This window comes from Bos indicus x Bos taurus, chromosome 15, assembly GCF_003369695.1.
Source record: "Bos indicus x Bos taurus breed Angus x Brahman F1 hybrid chromosome 15, Bos_hybrid_MaternalHap_v2.0, whole genome shotgun sequence".
Taxonomy (NCBI): Eukaryota; Metazoa; Chordata; class Mammalia; order Artiodactyla; family Bovidae; genus Bos; species Bos indicus x Bos taurus.
In genome coordinates this window covers 67483687-67505534 of record NC_040090.1, presented here as the reverse complement: position 1 = coordinate 67505534, position 21848 = coordinate 67483687, and the positions used below count along the sequence as shown (strand labels likewise).

At 38.9% G+C, this 21848-nt stretch overlaps 1 protein-coding gene across 1 annotated transcript in view; it reads left to right on the top strand.

Moving 5' to 3' along the window:
- Positions 1 to 21848, top strand: part of GUCY1A2 (guanylate cyclase 1 soluble subunit alpha 2) — a 506039-nt gene that overhangs the window by 480199 nt on the left and 3992 nt on the right. The window lies entirely within an intron of this gene.

Here is a 21848-nt window from a genome sequence, read left to right as displayed (position 1 = left end):
TTTGGGGGTAAATGCATAGTATATTAGCATATCTTAAGATAAACATTTCCTTAAGAAAAATGTATTGGTTATCTCTAGGTGAAACCAGGTGTCATTATGGCAACACAGTATTTTAAGAGAAACCTCCTTTTAAATTTGTATAGAGAAGGAAAAAATATTGCTAGTTTGTTTCGTCCTGCCGCTTAAGAGAGCTAAAAATGTCTGACACTTGCAGGCTATTTCCTCCGTTTGGAGATCCCTGGCCTTCCTGCCTGTTACATTCTCAATACCAAGGGAAAACTTCATGCAAAGGTGGGCTTGATAAAGGACAGAAATGGTATGGACCTAACAGAAACAGAAGATATTAAGAAGAGGTGGCAAGAATACACAGAAGAATTGTACAAAAAAGATCTTCACAACCAAGATAATCACGATGGTGCGATCACTCACCTAGAGCCAGACATCCTGGAATGTGAAGTCAAGTGGGCCTTAGAAAGCATCACTACGAACAAAGCTAGTGGGGGTGATGGAATTCCAGTTGAGCTCTTTCAAATCCTGAAAGATGATGCTGTGAAAGTGCTCCACTCAATATGCCAGCAAATTTGGAAAACTCCACAGTGGCCACAGGACTGGAAAATGTCAGTTTTCATTCCAATCCCAAAGAAAGGCAATGCCAAAGAATGCTCAAACTACCACACAATTGCACTCATCTCACATGCTAGTAAAGTAATGATCAAAATTCTCCAAGCCAGGCTTCAGCAATATATGAACCATGAACTTCCAGATGTTCAAGCTGGTTGTAGAAAAGGCAGAGGAAACAGAGATCAAATTGCCAACATCCGCTGGATCATGGAAAAAGCAAGAGAGTTCCAGAAAAACATCTATTTCTGCTTTATTGACTATGCCAAAGCCTTTGACTGTGTGGATCACAATAAACTGTGGAAAATTATGAGAGAAATGGGAATACCAGACCCCCTGACCTGCCTCTTGAGAAACCTATATGCAGGTAGAAAGCAACAGTTAGAATTGGACATGGAACAACAGACTGGTTCCAAATAGGAAAAGGAGTACATCAAGGCTGAATATTGTCACCCTGCTTATTTAATTTATATGCAGAGTACATCATGAGAAATGCTGGACTGGAAGAAGCACAAGCTGGAGTCAAGATTGCTGGGAGTAATATCAATCACCTAAGATCTGCAGATGACACCACCCTTATGGCAGAAAGTGAAGAGGAACTAAAAAGCCTCTTGATGAAAGTGAAAGAGGAGAGTGAAAAAGTTGGCTTAAGGCTCAGCATTCAGAAAATGAAGATCATGGCATCTGGTCCCATCACTTCATGGAAAATAGATGGGGAAACAGTGGAACAGTGTCAGACTTTATTTTGGGGGGCTCCAAAATCACTGCAAATGGTGACTGAAGCCATGAAATTATAAGATGCTTACTCATTGGAAGAAAAGTTATGACCAACCTATATAGCATACTGAAAAGCAGGAGACATTACTTTGCCAACAAAGGTCCGTCTAGTCAAGGCTGTGGTTTTTCCTGTGGTCATATATGGATGTGAGAGTGCGACTGTGAAGAAAGCTGAGTGCTGAAGAATTGATGCTTTTGAACTGTGTTTTGGAGAGGACTCTTGAGAGTCCTTTGGACTGCAAGGAGATCCAACCAGTCCATTCTGAAGGAGATCAGCCCTGGGATTTCTTTGGAAGAAATGATGCTAAAGCTGAAACTCCAGTATTTTGGCCACTTCATGTGAAGAGTTGACTCATTGGAAAAGACTGATGCTGGGAGGGATTGGGGGCAGGAAGAGAAGGGGACGACAGAGGATGAGATGGCTGGATGGCATCACTGACTCGATGGACTTGAGTCTCGGTGAACTCCGGGAGTTGGTGATGGACAGGGAGGCCAGGCATGCTGCGATTCATGGGGTCTCAGAGTCAGCCACGACTGAGTTACTGAACTGAACTGTGAGCTCCATATGGCTTCAGGCACCCTGTCTGCTGATAAGCAGGTCTGTACTCCTATCCTGCTGGTTGTGTGCCGTGAGGTGTTCTAGTACCGAAGCTTGCAGGATGTTGGCTAGGGCTGGGTCTTTGTGCTAGCACAGTGATCACTATTCTCTGGGACTTCCTTCACCAGTGTCTTTGTCCCCTCACAGCCCCCATCCCCAGTTAGCCACAGCCAACCCCCACCTCTCCAGGATACCCTCCAATTTTCATATGAAGATACAGCCCTGGCCCCTGTGGAGTTACTATTTTTTGCTGGATTCCAGTGTATGTAAAACCTTGTTTTTACCCTCCAAGTGTAGAGTCTTTGTTTCTCCCAGTCCTGTGGAGTTCCTGTTCTCTACTTCTACTGGCCTTCAAAGCCAAATGCTTTGGAGATGATTGTTCTTACGGCCACACTCTGGGGAGCCTGATGTGGGGCTCAGAACTCTCATTTTTATGGGAGAACCTCTGTGATATTTTTTTCCGGTTCATGGGTCACTCACCCAGTGCATATGAGATTTGATCATGTCATGAAAGTGTCCCTCCTTTCATCTCGTTGTGGCTTCTTAGTTTTTTAATGTAAAATATCTTTTTGGTTAGTTCCAGTTATTTTTATTGATGGTTATTTAGAAGTTTTGATTTTGGCATTTTTCTGAGAGGAAATGAGCTCAAATCCTTCTACTCTGTCCTCTTTTCCAGAATCAAGGGGCTGCTTTTAGTTTGGATGCTTGCTGCCTCTTTCCTCAGTATGTGCTGGCCATTATCTCCTTGATATGCAGTGTTAAGGTACAGCAACCCTTCCCTAGACAGTGGGGCCAAGTCCTGGCTCCTGCTCATGGATTTCCTAGTGGCAAGAGCTATCTACATAATCCTGGGACTATGGGAGGAAGCTCTGGTCCCATTTTTTTTGCAGATTTTTTTAGTTGTGAAATCTATCCATACCATCCAGGGGCAGCTGGCACAGGTCCTGACACCTGACACCTGACCCCTGACATGGATTTTCTAGTGGCAGAAGCTATGGACTCTCCTGGGACAATGAGGGCAGGACATGGCATCTACTCACAAGTCTGATAGAGGCAGCCAGTGCCTGCCTCTGGAGCCTAAGATGGCAGCAGTGACTCACACCTGCCCCTAGAGCCCCTATAGGTGGTGCCTTGTTGCCTGGGAGTGCTAACAGGGAAAAAAGCACGTATGGTGGTCCTGCTCGTCTCTTTATGAGCCTTTTTTTTTTTTTTCCCAATAATAGTGGCCCTGCCCATCTCTTTGTGAGCCTTTTTTAAAATAATGATGACTTGCCTCTCTGGCAGGCCCAGGCTCCTTCAGATCATACCCTCAGTTTCCATAACCTGACCTCTTCAAACTGTTTCTACACATCTAACCCTAGTCCTTTCCCTGGATCTGACCTCCAGATCCTGAGCTTCAGCACTTGGTCCCCACCTGTACTGACAGAGGAATGTCTCAGGATGGGAACTGAAGGGCAGAAGTGCTGAATCTCTGTTCAAGGTACTCTCCATTTTTCCTTCCATAAACCTGTTGCTGCTCTCTTCTGTTAGGCTGTGAAGCTCGCCGTCTATTTAGGCTGATCTCCCCATTAATGGAAAGACTTCCCAGGGAGGAGGGATCTTTCCTCCTTTACAGCTCTATCCTTGGGGTGCAAGCTCTGTTCTGATTCCTTTTGTCCTACCCAGTTATGTGGAGGTTTTCTTGTTTTCCTGGATGTGTGAAGTCTTCTGCTGACTATCAGTAGCTGTTCTGTGTGAATTATTCCACTTGTAGATGTATTTTCAATGTTTCTGAGGGAAAAGGTGAACTCTATGTCTTACTGTTGAGTAAGACAAGATCAAGACTACTATCTTGATCCCCTTTCCTCATTCAGAAAAGTTTATATTCATTTATTTTTAGAAAGATTATATAATTCCATAAACTTTGAAAGGGTGTATATTTTGCATATTATGATAAATTGAAATAATTTTCTGGGTAATTCACTCCAAATATATTTTGCCTGAAATGTCTAAGTAGTTGATGAAAATAACACTTTTAGAAATATTTTTAAAGTGTTAAGTTTAAAATGAATAACATAATACTATAATTTCACCACTGGTTTGAGAATTTATATTTGTTTCAAATCTTGTTTAATAAAAATAAAGACATTTCCTTTGAAATTTTTCCTTCCTTTCTTTGTGACAAATACCCTAATGAATCTGGTGTCTTTCAAAGCCTAGTGTCTTATACATTGACTTTCTTGTGTGTATCCATAAACAATAGAATTTTATTTTAATTTGCATAAATGATATGTCTCTATAAACCTTCATTTGACCTTTTTAAAAATTTCATGTTTTAGCATCCATCCTTGCTGAGACGTATATAGCTCTAGTTCATCATTTTAATCATGCTTCAACTTTCCAGGGTATGACTGTGCTGTGTTTCAGTTTTTAGTCATCTATTCCTGTATTGATGAACACTTAGGTTCTTTTTAATTTTTAATTATTACAAAGTATGTTCCTATGAACATGACATGATCACTATGATCATTACATAAGTTTAAGCTACTTACATTTCATGTGATATAAATAACTGAGTTTCCTCTAGGTTACTAGAATTGGAATGATTAGGCATTGTTTACTTCAATATTCATTTTGACCTAGGAATGAAGATTTTGAAATCAAGACTGTAACTTTTATATCATAGTATTTATTTTTTAGACTGAGTGTGAGTCATCTTGTTGCCTGCAGTAATGCTCAAGGATCATTTCTTTTTCACCTAGAGCACTTTATTGCCAGTTTCATTTCTAGACAAAAAGAAATTTTTATTGAATTTTTCATGCTTGATGTTTTCATTTCTCTCTGAATGATGCTATGTTTGCACTCATCTTTATTCCCACTGATTCACATTTGTAAATAATCCACATTTTACAAGCAATTGTCTATAATATCATGTTTCTGATCTATGAAACTGAAATAATTCCTTATATTAGGGACATTTTCAGCAAATTTTGAAATGGTATTCATACTCAAATTATTTGCCTGAGCAGAATCAATTGTATTTCCTTACTAAGTGCAAACTAATAATGTAGAAAGACTGTTTAATTCCTTTATATAAAATTTCCTTAACTTTTAAGCATTTTTCTTTTCTCATATTTTACAAGTGATCTGCTTACAGACTTTTCCGGAGAAGGCGATGGCACCCCACTCCAGTACTCTTGCCTGGAAAATCCCATGGACGGAGGAGCCTGTTAGGCTGCAATCCATGGGGTCGCTAAGAGTTGGACACGACTGAGCGACTTCCCTTTCACTTTTCACTTTCGTGCATTGGAGAAGGAAATGGCAACCCACTCCAGTGTTCTTGCCTGGAGAATCCCAAGGACGGGGGAGCCTGGTGGGCTGCCGTCTATGGGGTCGCACAGAGTCGGACATGACTGAAGTGACTTAGCATAGCATAGACTTTTCAGAATGCCTCTTTTCAATGACTGTGAGAGACCCCTTTTTCAGTTCAAACCAAGTTACCTTCTAACCAGTGATATATAAACAGCTCATCATATCAGGTGATGTACAGTGGAGCAGGATACAGTAGTGGCTAAGTGAACCAGAATTAGAATGCCTTGGCTTTCACATTAAACAGAAAACCATCTCTGTTTGTAATGCTAAAACATTGTGTGTTTAATGCATATAACAAAAATCACAGTGAATATAGGCTATTCAGAATTTCACTTTACAATTTAGAGGAATGCATGTTTCTAGTAAACTGAGATATGCATGGAAAAACTGAAGAAAGATTAACCTACTTGGATATATTTTTCTTTGCATGTGAAAGCTAATAGTTACTGAGTGTGTGTGTCTGTCTTGTCTGACTCTTGGGGACCTCATGGGCTGTAACCCTCAAGGCTCTTCTGTCCATGGAATTTTCCAGGTAAGAATACTGGAGTGGTTTGCAACACTACATAGAAAATCTGCTTCTATTCCTTGTCAATATTATTATTACATAAGCATGAGATATTATTGTAAATATCTATGCTTCTTAGTATAGATACTTAATAAGAGGAAATACATTCAAAGGGCTTCAGAGAATTCTGTCTAGTATATATAGAGTTTGGTTTTTAAAAAATCAGAATGCTCATCCACACTAGTGACTATATTTTTTTTTTAATTTGGGCTGGTATTTTCTTGTCCTATAAGTCTTTCAAGTGACTTTATTGATCATCTTATTCTTCAGAGAAGCACCAAAGATAGTAAACACTGTATTTTACAAAATAAAAAAAAATTAGTAAATACAAATGCCAATACTGTTTCCAAAATGACAAATTAAGCTGTGACTCAAGAATTATATTTCTGGATGGGGTGGGGAGGGAGATGGGAGGAGGGTTCAGGATGTGGTGACACATGTGCACCCGTGGCTGATTCATGTCGATGTATGCAAAAACTACCGCAATATTGTAATTAACCTCCAATTAAAATTAATTAAGTAATTTAAAAATAAAGAATTATATTTCTATTTTTTTTTCAATTACAAAGACTAATATTCACATTATCCTTTTAAAAGTGTCAATAAAAGTCACACAGAGCAAAATTGATTGGGATATTCTACTTAAGGACATTTTTTATTTTGCTCTTTCTTCCTTTGTCTCTTTGATGTATCAAATAGCATATTTCCTCAGATAATATAATTCTGAAGATTGGAAATCATAAGGCTTCCTAATTTTAAAAAATCAATCTGGTTGACTTTTTTGACACTTGGAATATTCTACCTCAATCATTCCATATATTTACCACCACAGTTAAGGTAATAATAGTGAAGTCTTTGAGGATAAGAATATAATGTTATATTATTTTTATAGTAAAAGTTATATATATTAGTTCACTTCTGTAAGTCTAATTGCTTATGGTTGTCAGAATCAATACAAAAATATATAAGTAAGTATTATGTAATAATGGCTAACTAGTGCTTCCCTGGTGACTCAGTGGTAAAGAATCTGCCTGCGGTGCAGGAGACATGGGTTTAATTCCTGGGTATGGAAGATCTCCTGGAGAGAGAAATGGCAATCCACTCCAGTATTCTTTCCTGGGAAATCCCACAGATAAAGAAGCTTGATGAGCTATAGTCCATTGGGTCACAAAAGAGTAGGACACAACTTAGCAACTAAACAACAATTTTTCATAGATATGAAATGAAAAGTGGGACTTGCAATTTTGACATTCTTATGATAGTCTGACTGACTGGCATAGGTTTGGTCTATATCATAAGGCTCTAGATTGAATGCAGAAATATTGCTATATTAGGACACATTCTTTACTCTGTATGAAGGGTGTTTCTCTTTTCCCATGACAGTAATGCTACAAAGTTAATTACCAAGTTTAGGGGGCAGAGTTTAAAGACATGAGTTGGTTTCATGTCAATAGCTCTAATTTGGCAGACATCTATTAATTTCACACAAAAGAGGAATTTCAATGAAGTACAAAAACTAGCTATTTTATTGGCCATAAATATCTTTACAAATAATACCAAGTTTACTAAATTCTTCATATTATCTAGATCACTATGCAGTGAAAATTAGTTACTAAAATAATTGAGCATAATTCCCTCTAAAGTAAGAGGGAAATCGAAGGCACATCTTTCTTTTCTTCACTAAAAATGGCACCATGGTAGGTGACTGGGTGGTAAATGTTTATTTTGCAATTAATAACGAATAAATAACATTATTTATTTAGAATTTTTTAGATGTTCACATTTAAGCTAAAAAGTCTAAGCTAAATTTTTAAATATTTCTTGACTATGAAACCAATTAAGTGAAATTTGATTTAAATATCTAAAGTAGAACATAGATAAATACAGTATGTTAAGGTATTGAGTGATGGTATACTATTTAAGTAAATATTAAGGTTAGCGTGTTTATGAGTTCCCTGACATATTTTCTAAGCATATTTGTGGGGAAATTACAGGATGGTGCTAGTCATGCTCTCACCCCATGCTCTCATGCCCTCTTGCCCATGTTCTGTAAACAATGACTTTGCATGGTTGTGTAACAGCTGAAATCACTTCTAACACTGCTCATGCATGTCATGTACTCACTTGGTCATGAAAGCCCTGGCTGTTGCTGCATCAGGACTTCATTGGAGCGGCATCATGGTTATGTTATATGAGGTTATGTTGTGGCTGCTGCTATGGCTGCTGGGTCAGCCAGGAGAGAGGCTGTGTTATGGCTGCCAAGCCAGCCGTGAAAGAATAAACATGTCTGCAGTTTCTACAGCTCCTCAAGTCTTCTTCCAGCCTCTTAGCTCAAGCCTTGCCAACCCTGCATTCAGTGAACAGTGCACACAGTGAGAAACAACAAGGCAATCTGCGTCACAAACACGATCAGTGATACAAGACTATTGTGTGTACTTTTCTGGAAAAATGTTTTTTTCTAATACATTAGATGCAAAGTGACCCGTAGTTTGGAAGATTCCTTAATTGTTTCTGACTGATTAAATAAGTGATTGGGTAAACAAAAAAATATCAATATCAGGAAACTCAAGTTCACCTTAATTTTCTGCTTCTAATTAGTTTATGACCCTAGGTAAGACATGTGAATAATCTTGTCTTCTGTTTCCTCATGAGTTAGAAAAAAATCAGCAGGTCTATATTATTTCCAAAAATTGTACACTAAATTATGGAAAATAAAAAGGATATTAGTGGAAGAATAGTAAAATCTAAATAATGCCTTCAGTTCAGTTAATATTAATAGCATACTATAATTGATTTCTTAGTTATGACAAATAAATACCAGAGTTATGTGAAATGTTAACACTAGGAAAACAGAGTAAATAGTATAGGGGAACTCATTGTACTATCCTTTCAATACTTCTCTAAATCTAAAATTATTCCAATATAAACTACATCTAGCAAGGCTGAGAATTTATTTTATTTTCAACTTTGATATATGCTATTAGAGACCCATTGCATACATTTGAGTCCACAAGAAACATGATGAAAGAAAAACTTATTTAGAGGTAATGTTTCACATGGAGGGAATAGGGAAAACTAGAGGAAATATAACTATTAAAAGACAATATTACAGTTCCAGACTTGAGCTAAGACTGAGGTTGTGGGAATAGAAGGAAATTTCTAACATATGATTATCTTTAAAGAAATAACTAACAGAGCTAACTAGGCAAAATCACATAGCTATTATATGTATTGTAATGTCATTTTTACTAAATTTTAAAAATAATAATGCTTTGTGAACTTATTTTTTTTCTTTCAAAATTCAAGATTTGGCAGGTAATCAAACTTTTCTAAGTCAATTTCTGTTTATCACTTTTTCTCATTTATGCACATTGCTCTTTAAAGGAATTTGCAAAATTTTATATTGTATTATTAATATATTGGATTGTTATATTAAGTATATAAGTATGTTTCAATTCCTCACAAAACAAAGGAGTTTAATTTCAAACAAAGACCATAATTTTTATTATGAGAATACATTTTAAAGGTAAGAAAATAGAATATATTGGGAGAAGTCACCTTTAAACTTTGTTTTTGTTCAGTCACTAAGTCATATCTGACACATTTGACTCCATGGACTCCAGCATGCAAGGGTTCCCTGTTCTTCACTATATCTTGGACTTGGCTCAAATGCATTTCCATTGAGTCAGTGATGCTGTCTAACCATCTCATCCTCCATTGTCTCTTTTTTCCTTTTGCCTTCAATCTTTCCCAGCATTATGGTCTTTTCCAGTGAGTCAGCTGTTCACATCAGGTGGCCAAAGTATCAGAGCTTCAGTTTCAACATCAGTCCTTCCAACATTCAGGGTTGATTTCATTTAGGATTGACTGGTTTGAGCTCCTTGCTGTTCAAGAAAATCTCAAGAATCTTCTCCAGCACTACAATTCAAAAGCATCAATTATTTGGCACTCAGTCTTCTTTATGTGCCAACTCTCAAATCTCTACATAATTATTGGAGAGACTATAGCTTCAACTATAGAAGCCTTTGTCAGGAAAAAGATGTCTTCTCCTTTAAACATGATTTCTATGTTTGTCGTAGCTTTCTTTCCAAAGAGCAAGTATCTTTTAATGTCTTGGCTGCAGTCACCATCTACAGTGATTCTGGAGCCCCCCCAAAATAAAATCTGTAACTCCTTCTACTTTTCCCCATTCTATTTGTTATGAAGTGATGAAACCAAATGCCATGATCTTAGTTTTTTTAATGTGAGTTTCAAACTAGCTTTTTCACTCTCCTCTTTCACCCTCAGCAAGAAGCTCTTTAGCCTCCTTTAGCTCCTAAAGGAGCTCTTTAGCTCTTTACTCTCCTTTAGCAGAGTGGTATCATCTGCATATCTGAGAGTGTTGATATTTCTCCTGGCAATCTTGATTCAGCTTGTGATTCATCCAGCCTAGCACTTCACATGATGTATACTGCATATAAGTTAGATAAGCAGAGTGACAATGTACAACTTTGTCATACTCCTTTCCCAATTTGGAAACAGTACATTGTTCCATGCCTGGTTCCAACTATTGCTTCTTGACCTGCATACAGGTTTCTCTGGAGATAGGTAAGATGGTTTGGTATTCCCATCTCTTAAGAATTTTCCACAATTTGTTGTCATCCACATAGTCAAAGACTTTAAATTAGTCAATTAGGCAGAAGTAGATGTTTTTCTGTTACTTCCTTGATTTTTCTATGATCCAATGAATGTTGGCAATTTGATCTCTGTCTCTTCTGCCTTTTCTAAACCCAGATTGTACATTCTTAGTTCACATATGTTGAAGTCTAGCTTAAAGGATTTTGAGCATAACCTTATAAGCATGTGAAGTGAGTGCAATTATATGATCGTTTGAGTATTCTTTGGCATAGCCCTTCTTTGAGACTGGAATGAAAACTGACCTCTTCCAATCAACCTTCCTGACTTCAGACTATACTACAAAGCTACAGTTATTAAGATAGTATGATACTGGCACAGAAACATAAATATAGACCAATAGAACAAGACAGAAAATCCAGAGATAAATCCATGCAGCCATGGACACATTATCTTTTACAAAGGAGGCAAAAACATACAATAGAGAAAAGACAGTCTCTTCAACAAGTGGTGCTGGGAAAACTGGTGAGCTAAGTGCAAAAGAATGAAATTAGAACATGTCCTAATGCCCCATACACAGAAATAAATACAAAATGGATTAAAGACCTAAATGTAAGACCAGAAACTATAAAACCTAGGCAGAAACTCTCTGACATAAATCACAGCAAGAGAATCTATGACCCAACTCCTAGAGGAATGGAAATAGAAACAAAAGGACCTAATAAAAAGGTTTTTCACACAAAGGTAACTATGAGAAAGGTGAAATCAATCCTCAGAATGGGAGAAGATAATAGCAAATGAAACAACAAACATAGAATTAACTCCAAAGTATACAAGTAGTTCATGCAACTCAATACAAGAAAAATAACACAATCAAAAAAGTGTGCAGAAGACCTGAACAGATATTTCTCCAAAGACATGAAGATTGCTAGTAAACAAGTGAAAAGATTCTCAATATCACTCTCTATTAGAGAAATTCAAATCAAAACTACAATGAGGTATCACCTCACACCAGTCAGAATGACCATCATTTAAAAATATACAAACAATAAATGCTGGAGAGAGTGTGATGAAAAGGGAACCCTCTTACACTGTTGGTAGAATGAAAATTGATGCAGCCACTATGAAGAAGAGTATGCATATTCCTTTAAAAACTAGGAATAAAACTCCATATGACCCAGCAATTGCACTACTGGGCATAGAGCCTGAGGTAACCATAGTTGAAAAAAACACACATACCCCAGTGTTCATTGGAACACTATTTACAATAGCTAGGACATGGAAGCAACCTAGATGTGCATCAGGAGATGAATGTATGAGGCAGTTTTGATACACAGACATGATGGACTATTCAGTTCAGTTCAGTTCAGTTCAGTTCAGTCGCTCAGTCGTATCCGACTCTTTGTGACCCCATGAATTGCAGCACGCCAGGCCTCCCTGTCCATCACCAACTCCTGGAATTCACTCAGACTCATGTCCATCAAGTCAGTGATGCCATCCAGCCATCTCATCCTCTGTCGTCCCCTTCTCCTCCTGCCCCCAACCCCTCCCAGCACCAGAGTCTTTTCCAATGAGTCAACTCTTTGCATGAGGTGGCCAAAGTACTGGAGTTTGAGCTTTAGCATCAGTTCTTCCAATGAACACCCAGGACTGATCTCCTTTAGAATGGACTGGTTGGATCTGCTTGCAGTCCAAGGGACCCTTAAGAGTCTTCTCCAACACCACAGTTCTAAAGCATCAATACTTCAGCGCTCAGCTTTCTTCACAGTCCAACTTTCACATCCATACATGACCACTGGAAAAACCATAGCCTTGACTAGACAGACATTTGTTGGCAAAGTAATGTCTCTGCTTTTCAATATGCTATCTAGGTTGGTCATAACTTTCCTTCCAAGGAGTAAGCGTCTTTTAATTTCATGGCTGCAATCACCATCTGCAGTGATTTTGGAGCCCCCAAAAATAAAGTCTGCCACTGTTTCCACTGTTTCCCCATCTATTTCCCATGAAATGATGGGACCAGATGCCATGATCTTAGTTTTCTGAGTGTTGAGCTTTAAGCCAACTTTTTCACTCTCCACTTTCACTTTCATCAAGAGGCTTTTTAGTTCCTCTTCACTTCATCCATAGGGTTGTGTCATCTACATATCTGAGGTTATTGATATTTCTCTTGGCAATCTTGATTCCAGCCTGTGCTTCTTCCGGCCCAGCCTTTCTCATGATGTACTCTGCATATGAGTTAAATAAGCAGGGTGACAACATACAGCCTTGACGTACTCCTTTTCCTATTTGGAACCAGTCTGTTGTCAACTATAAAGAGGAATGCATTTGAGTCGGTTCTAATGAGGTGAATGAATCTAGAGCCTATAATACAGAGCAAAATAAGTCAGAAAGAGAAAGACAAATGTCATATATTAATGCATACACATGGAATCTAGAATGATAGTACTGATGATCCTACGTGCAGGGCAGCAAATGTGACACAGAAATAAAGAACAGACTTTTGGACACAATGGAGGAAGAAGAGGTTGGGATGATATGAGAGAATAGCATTGAAACATACAAATTACCAAATGTAAAACAGGTGGCAAGTGGGAGTTTGCTGCCTGACACAGGGAACCCAAAGCTGGTGCTCTGTCACTCCTATAGAGGTGAGTGGGAGAGGCAGATAGGAGGGGGATACAAGAGGGAGGGAACATATGTATACCTGTGGCTGATTCATGATGATGTGTGACAAAAGCCGTCACAATATTATAAAGCAATTATCCTACTTTACAATGGAAAAAGAAATTAAAAGTAGAACTATCATATGACCCACAAATTCCACTCTTGGATGTTTATCCAAAGAAAACAAAAACACTAATAAGAAAAGATATACACCTCTATGTTCCTTGCAACTTTATAACAAAGACAAAAATATGAAAGCAAACTAAGTGTCAATTGATAGATGAATAGATAAAGAAGATATGGTATATGCATATAATGGAATATTACCCATTTATAAAAAATAATGAAATCCTGTCATTTGGGACAACATGGATGGCTCTAGAAGGTATCATGCTATGTGAAATAAGTCAGACAGGAAAAGGAAAATACTGCATAATTTCACTTTTGTGTGGAATCTAAAAAACAAAACAAGTGGCCAAACATAACAAAAACAGCATTATGGATACTGTGAACAAACAGATGGTTACTAGAGAGGAAGATGTTGGGGGCAGGAGAAATAGTTGAAGAAGATTAAGAGAAACAAAGTTCTCATTATAGAATAAATGAGTTATGATTATCAAATGTACAGTGTGGGCAATATTTCAGTAATTATGTAATATCTTTATATGATGACATATGGTAACTAAGCTTATCATGATGATTATTTTGAAATGTATAGAATATCAAATCACTACTGTGTGTAGCAGAAAACAAAATAGTATATTGTAGATCTACTATACTTCAAAACTAAACAAACATAGCAAAAGAGATCAGATTTGTGGTTACCAGAAGGGGTTGGAGGGAGCAGAAATGGGATGAATGTAGTCAAAATGGACAAACTAAGTTATAAGATAAATAAGTACTGAAGATGTAAGATACAACACGAAAAATGTAATTAACAGGACTGTGTTCTTGCCTGGAGAATCCCAGGGACGGACGAGCCTGGTGGGCTGCCGTCTCAGGGGTCGCACAGAGTCGGACACGACTGAAGCGACTTAGCAGCAGCAGCAGCAGCATGTTATATTTGAAAGTTGTTAAGAGTAAACCCTCAGTTCTCATCAAAGGGATTTTTTTTTCTCTAATTTTGTATGTTTATGATATGTTCACTGGGCTTCCCTGGTGGCTCATGATAAAGAATCTGCCTACAATGCAGGAGCTGCAGGTTTGATCCCTGGGTCCAGAAGATCCCCTGGAGGAGGACATGGCAATCTACTCCAGTATTCTTGCCTACTCCAGTATTCTTGCCTGGAGAATCCCATGGATAGAAAAGCCTGGTGGGATACAGTCCATAGGTTTAAAAAGAGTCAGACACAACTGAAGCAACTGAGCATGTATATATAAGATGCTCACTAAACTTATTGTGGTAGCTACTTTATGGTGTAAGTAATTACAGCAGATCACCTTAAACTTATGCAGTGCTATATGTCAATTATACTGCAATAACACTATTTAAGAAAAAATATTTTAGTCTTCAGTTCAGTTCAGCTCAGTCGCTCAGTCGTGTATGACTCTTTGCGGCCCCATGAATTGCAGTACGCCAGGCTTCCCTGTCCATCACCAACTCCTGGAGTTCACTCAAACTCATATCCATTGAGTCAGTGATGCCATCCAGCCATCTCATCCTCTGTCGTCCCCTACTCCTCCTGCCCCCAATCCTTTCCAGCATCAGAGTCTTTGCCAATGGCCTCTTCACATGAGGAGGCCAAAGTATTGGAGTTTCAGCTCAGCATCAGTCCTTCCAAAAAACACCCAGGACTGATCTCTTTAAAATGGACTGGTTGGATCTGTTTGCAGTCCAAGGGACTCCAAGAGTCTTCTCCAACACCACAGTTCTAAAGAATCAATTCTTTGCGCTCAGCTTTTATCACAGTCCATCTCTGACATCCATACATGACCACTAGAAAAACCATAGCTTTGACTAGACGGAACTTTGTTGGCAAAGTAATGTCTCTGCTTTTCAGTATGCTATCTCAGTTCAGTTCAGTTCATTCGCTCAGTCGTGTCAGACTCTTTGCGACTCCATGGACTGTAGCATACCAGGCTCCTCTGTCCATGGGATTTTCCAGGCAATAGGCCTGGAGTGGATTGCCATTTCCTTCTCCAGGGGATCTTCCCAACCCAGGGATCGAACCCTGGTCTCCCGCATTGTAGACAGAGGCTTTACCATCTGAGCCACCAGGGAGTCCTAACTTTCCTTCCAAGGAGTAAGTGTCTTTAAATTTCATGGCTGCAATCACCATCTGCAGTGATTGTGGAGCCCCAAAAAATAAAGTCTGACACTGTTTCCACTGTTTCCCCATCTATTTCCAATGAAGTGATGAGAGTAGATCTCAGTCCCATGGGGCCATGATCTTAGTTTTCTGAGTATTGAGCTTTAAGCCAACTTTTTCACTCTCCACTTTCACTTTCATCAAGAACCTTTTTAGTTCCTCTCCACTTTCTGCCATAAGGGTGGTGTCATCTGCATATCTGAGGTGATTGATATTTCTCCTGGCAATCTTGATTCCAGCTTGTGCTTCTTCCAGCCCAGCATTTCTCATGATGTACTCTGCATATAAGTTAAATAAGCAGGGGCACAATATACAGCCTTGACGTACTCCTTTTCCTATTTGGAACCAGTCTGTTGTTCCATGCCCAGTTCTAACTGTTGCTTCCAAGAGGCAGGTCAGGTGGTCTGGTATTCCCATCTCTTTCAGAATTTTCCACAGTTTATTGTGATCCACAGTCAAAGGCTTTGGCATACTCAATAAAGCAGAAATAGATGCTTTTCTGGAACTCTCTTGCTTTTTCGATGATCCAGCAGATGTTGGCAAGTTGATCTCTGGTGCCTCTGCCTTTTCTAAAACCAGCTTGAACATCTGGAACTTCACGGTTCACATATTGCTGAAGCCTGGCTTGGAGAATTTGAGCATTACTTTACTAGCGTATAAGATGAGTGCAATTGTGCAGTAGTTTGAGCACTCTTTGGCATTGCCTTTCTTTGGGATCAGAATGAAAGCTGACCTTTTCCAGTCCTGTGGCCAATGCTGAGTTTTCCAAATTTGCTGGCATATTGAGTGCAGCACTTTCACAGCATCATCTTTCAGGATTTGGAATAGCTCAACTGGAACTCCATCACCTCCACTAGCTTTGTTCATAGTGATGCTTTCTAAGGCCCACTTGACTTCACATTCCAGGATGTCTGGCTCTAGGTGAGTGATCACACCATCATGATTATCTTGGTCATGAAGATCTTTTTTGTACAGTTCTACTGTGTATTCTTGCCACCTCTTCTTAAAATCTTCTGCTTCTTTTAGGTCCATACCATTTCTCCTTATCAAGCCCACTTTGCATGAAATGTTCCCTTGGTATCTCTAATTTTCTTGAAGAGATCTATAGTCTTTCCCATTCTGTTGTTTTCCTTTATTTCTTTGCACTGATCACTGAGGAAGGCTTTCTTATCTCTCCTTGCTATTCTTTGGAACTCTGCATTCAGATGCTTATATCTTTACTTTTCTCCTTTGCTTTTCACTTCACTTCTTTTCACAGCTACTTGTAAGGCCTCTCCAGACAGGCATTTTCTTTTTTTGCATTTCTTTTCCATGGGGATGGTCTTGATCCCTGTCTCCTGTACAATGTCATGAACCTCATTCCATAGTTCATCAGGCATTCTATCAGATCTAGTCCCTTAAATCTATTTCTCACTTCCACTGTATAATCATAAGGGATTTGATTTAGGTCAGCCTGAATGGTCTAGTGGTTTTCCCTACTTTCTTCAATTTAAGTCTGAATTTGGCAATAAGGAGTTCATGTTCTGAGCCACAGTCAGCTCCTGGTCTTGTTTTTGTTGACTGTATAGAGCTTCTCCATCTTTGGCTGCAAAGAATATAATCAATCTGATTTCAGTGTTGACCATCTGGTGATGTCCATGTGTAGAGTCTTCTCTTGTGTTGTTGGAAGAGGGTGCTTGATATGACCAGTATGTTCTCTTGGCAAAACTCTTTTGGCTTTGCCCTGCTTCATTCCGTATTCCAAGGCCAAATTTGCCTGTTACCGCAGATGTTTCTTGACTTCCTACTTTTGCATTCCAGTCCCTTATAATGAAAAGGACATCTTTTTCGGGTGTTAGTTCTAAAAGGTCTTGTAGGTCTTCATAGAACCATTCAACTTCAGCTTCTTCAGTGTTATTGGTTGGGGCATAGACTTGGATTACTGTGATATTGAATGGTTTGCCTTGGAAACAAACAGGGATCATTCTTTCATTGTTGAGATTGTATCCAAGTATTGCATTTCAGACTCTTTTGTTGACCATGATGGCTATCCATTTCTTCTGAGGTATTCCTGCCCACAGTAGTAGAAATAATGGTCATCTGAGTTAAATTCACCCATTCCAGTCCATTTGAGTTCGCTGATTCCTAGAATGTCGACGTTCACTCTTGCCATCTCCTGTTTGACCACTTCCAATTTACCTAGATTCCTGGACCTAACATTCCAGGTTCCTATGCAATATTGCTCTTTACAACATCAGACCTTGCTTCTATCACCAGTCACACCCACAACTGTGTATTGTTTTTGCTTTGGCTCCATCCCTTCATTCTTTCTGGAGTTATTTCTCCACTGATCTCCAGTAGCATATTGGGCACCTACTGACCTGGGGAGTTCCTCTTTCATTATCCTGTCATTTTGCCTTTTCATACTGTTCATGGGGTTCTCAAGGCAAGAATACTGAAGTGGTTTGCCATTCCCTTCTCCAGTGGACCACATTCTGTCAGCCCTCTCCACCATGACCCGCCCACCTTGGGTGGCGCTACACGGCATGGCTTAGTTTCATTGAGTTAGACAAGGCTGTGGTCCATGTGATCAGATTGAATATTTTTCTGTGATTATGGTTTCAGTGTGTCTGCCCTCTGATGCCCTCTCGCAACACCTACTGTCTTACTTGGATTTCTCTTACCTTGGACATGGGGCATCTCTTCACAACTTCTCCAGCAAAGTGCAGCCCTTGGTCCTTACCTTGGACTAGGGGTATCTCCTCACAGCTGCTCTTCCTGACCTTGAACATGGAGTAGCTCCACTTGGCCCTCCTGGGCCCACAGGACTAAACTTTATTAGGAATTAACAGGTCTGGATTCTACTTCCAGTGCCAACAGTGCCTTACCCCTGGGGATATATTTGGAGAAGACCATAATTCAAAAGATACAAGCACCACAGTGTACACTGCAGCATGGTTTATAATAGCCTAGACATGGAAGCAACCTAAATGTCCATTGACAGATGAGTGGATTAAAAAAATGTGGTAAATATATGAAATACAATGTTACTGAGCCATATAAAAGAATGAAATACTGCTAATTGTTGCAACATAGATGAGCCTAGAGATTATCACAAAATGAAGTCGGCAGAGAAAGACAAAATATCATATGATACCACTTCTCAGTTCAGTTCAGTTGCTCAGTCGTGTCCGACTCTTTGCAACCCCATGGATTGCAGCACACCAGGGCCCCTGTCTATCACCAACTCCCAGAGTTCACTCAAACTCATATCCATCAAGTTGGTGATGCCATCCAGCCATCTTATTCTCTGTCGTCCCCTTCTCCTCCTGCCCCCAATCCCTCCCAGCATCAGAGTCTTTTCCAATGAGTCAACTCTTCGCATGAGGTGGCCAAAGTACTGGAGTTTCAGCTTCAGCATCATTCCTTCCAAAGAAATCCCAGGGCTGATCTCCTTCAGAATGGACTGGTTGGATCTGCTTGCAGTCCAGGGGACTCTCAAGAGTCTTCTCCAACACTACAGTTCAAAAGTATCAATTCTTCAGCACTCAGCTTTCTTCACAGTCTAACTCTCACATCCATACATGACCACTGGGAAAACCATAGCCTTGACTAGACAGACCTTTGTTGGCAAAGTAATGCCTCTGCTTTTCAATATGCTATCTAGGTGATACCACTTCTATGTAGACTCAAAAGATACAAATGAATTTATCTGCAAAACAGAAACAGAATCAGAGACTTCAAAAACAATCTTATGGTTACCAAAGGATAGTGATGAGGCAGACTGGTACATTAGGAGTTTAACATATATACACTACGTATATAAAATAGGTAATCAACAAGGACCTACTTATAGCACAGAGAATTTTACTCAATAGTCTATTGTAACCTATGTGGGAAAAGAATCTGAAAAAGAACCACTTTGTTATACACCTAAATTTAATGTATCATTGTAAATCACCTATACCCTATATGTGTATTTTTATGTGAAATAAAAATTAAAGTAAATAAATAAATTGAACAAATAAGAATAAAATATTTAAAAAAATACTTTTTCAAGACAAAATACTTCACCTGTCATTCATAAAAGTGAATATAGATTGCTCACTTTTTAAGAATTCTTAATACTGCCAACTATTGTTTTCAAATAATATTTTTATCCATTAAAAACATTTGAGAAGACATGGTTTTTCCCTCTTTAGTATAAAGATTATTATTGTTGTGTAATAATCTTACATTTTTCAAACATTGCTTCTTCTCCTCACACTAACTGCTTTTTTGACTTTGCCTTCTCCCTGTCACAATGATTCCTTTCTTCTCAATCTATCTCTTATCCTGCATAACTTCAATCTCCTGTTAACATTTACGTGTCTTAGGAAAATGAGTTGTTTTTAGGGAAAGGGTGATAGGTTTAGCTCTATTGTGCCTCCAAATAAAGTCTAAAGTTTTAGCTCCAGACTTTAAAGTTTGTCTTAACCTACTGCTTCAGCTTTAACTCTCATTCTTACCTCTTCTAAAATAAAATCCGATGATTGGAACATGTTGATCCTGATCATAATTTTCTTGTATCTAAATCTGATTATGTTGTTCCCCACGTTCATTTGTTGAAATTCTGCCTCTCTTTAAATACCATTTCATTCATGAGAGTTTAGTAGCCCTCCCACTGTAAACCCTCTCTGAACTTCAACACCTTTGTGGATTAACCTTTTTTATGGCATCTAGCCTTTTGGTCATTTTAAATTAATTAATTGGTGTGTGTGTGTGTGTTAGTTGCTCATTCGTGTCTGACTCTTTGTGACCCCAGGGACCGTAACCCACCAGCCTCCTCTGTCCATGGAATTCTCCAGGTAGGATTACTGGAGTGGGTTGCCATTCCCTTTTCCAGGGGCTCTTGCCAACCCAGGGATTGAAGGGGAGTCTCCTGCACTGCAGGTAGGTTCTTTACCACCCAAGCTACAAGGGAAGCCCGTGTGTGTGTGTGTGTGTGTGTGTGTGTGTGTATAATATATATATATAGGCTGTGTTGAATCTTAGTTGAGGCACTTAGGATCTTTGTGGCATGCAGGATCTTCCATTGTAGCACACAGGCTCTTCGTTGCAGCACATGGGCTTCTCTCTCATTGTGGTATGAGCGTCAGAGTGATTCAGTATTTGCAGTGAGCAGCCTCTCTAGTTGAGGCAGGCAGGCTCAGAAGTTGTGGCATGCAGGTTTAGTTTCCCCACAGCATGCCGAATCTTAGTTTCCCAAGTAGGGATCAAACCTGTGTCTTCTGCATTGGAAGCTAGATCCTTAACCACTGAACCACCAGGGAAGTCCCTAGTCTATTGTGTTATATTACTTTTATATTACTGTGACTTTTCTTTGCTTATTCAGTTTTTACTTTCTGTTTCTTTTTTCTCTGTGTCTTTGTCTGTTGGCAAAACTTGAAGCTTCTTAGGTTGTTGTATTCTGCCTATCATTATATTCACAACAGTATCTAGGATACTTTTCTAGGGCAATAATTGTAACCCATAAGAGTTGTTGAATTAAATTGAATTGCTGGGGACTTCCCTGGTGGTCCAGTGGTTATGAATCTGCCTACAATGCAGGGGATGTGGATTTGATCCCTAGTTGAGGAACTAAGATCCCACATGCCCTGGAGCAAATAAGCCTGTGAGCTGCAACTACTGGGTCCATTTCCTTTGGAGTCCGAATGTCCCAACTAGAGAGTCTGCATACCACAAGGAAATATCCTGCAGGACGCAGTGTGTGCTGCAACCAAGACCCACTAAATGCAGTCAAATAAATAAATAATTTTTAAAATTGAAATGCTAGGACACTTGTCTATGTATGGCTATTAAACTGAACCTTTCCTAGAATTGGTCAAGAATAAATCTCCAATATTAGTATACTAGAAAATTGTCTTTATGACTGGAAGAGTCAATCTATTTGACAAATAAATGCTGGTAAGTTTACAAAATATGTATTGCTAGAAAATAGTAACCAGATATCACAGACACATTGAGTTATGACTGTTCTACAAAGCTAAAAACTTGATTTATATGAATGACACATAGGATTTAAAGCTTATTCAGAGTCTATAAAACATTGAAGGAATGTTCCAGACTTTAGGCAGATTTTTAAAACAGAAAGGGTAAATCTTGCGTGTTTGAATAAAAACATGTATTATGCAGTTTCTTTAGCCTTTTAAACAAAAAATCAAATCAACTTTGAACAAATATTGTCAAGTAGTACCAGGAACAACTTTGCTTTTTTAATTCATTATTATCAGGCTTCCCAGGTGGCTCAATAGTACACAATCTGCCTGCCAATGCAGGAGACACAGGTTCAATCCCTGGGTTGGGAAGACACCCTGGAGGAGGAAATGGCAAC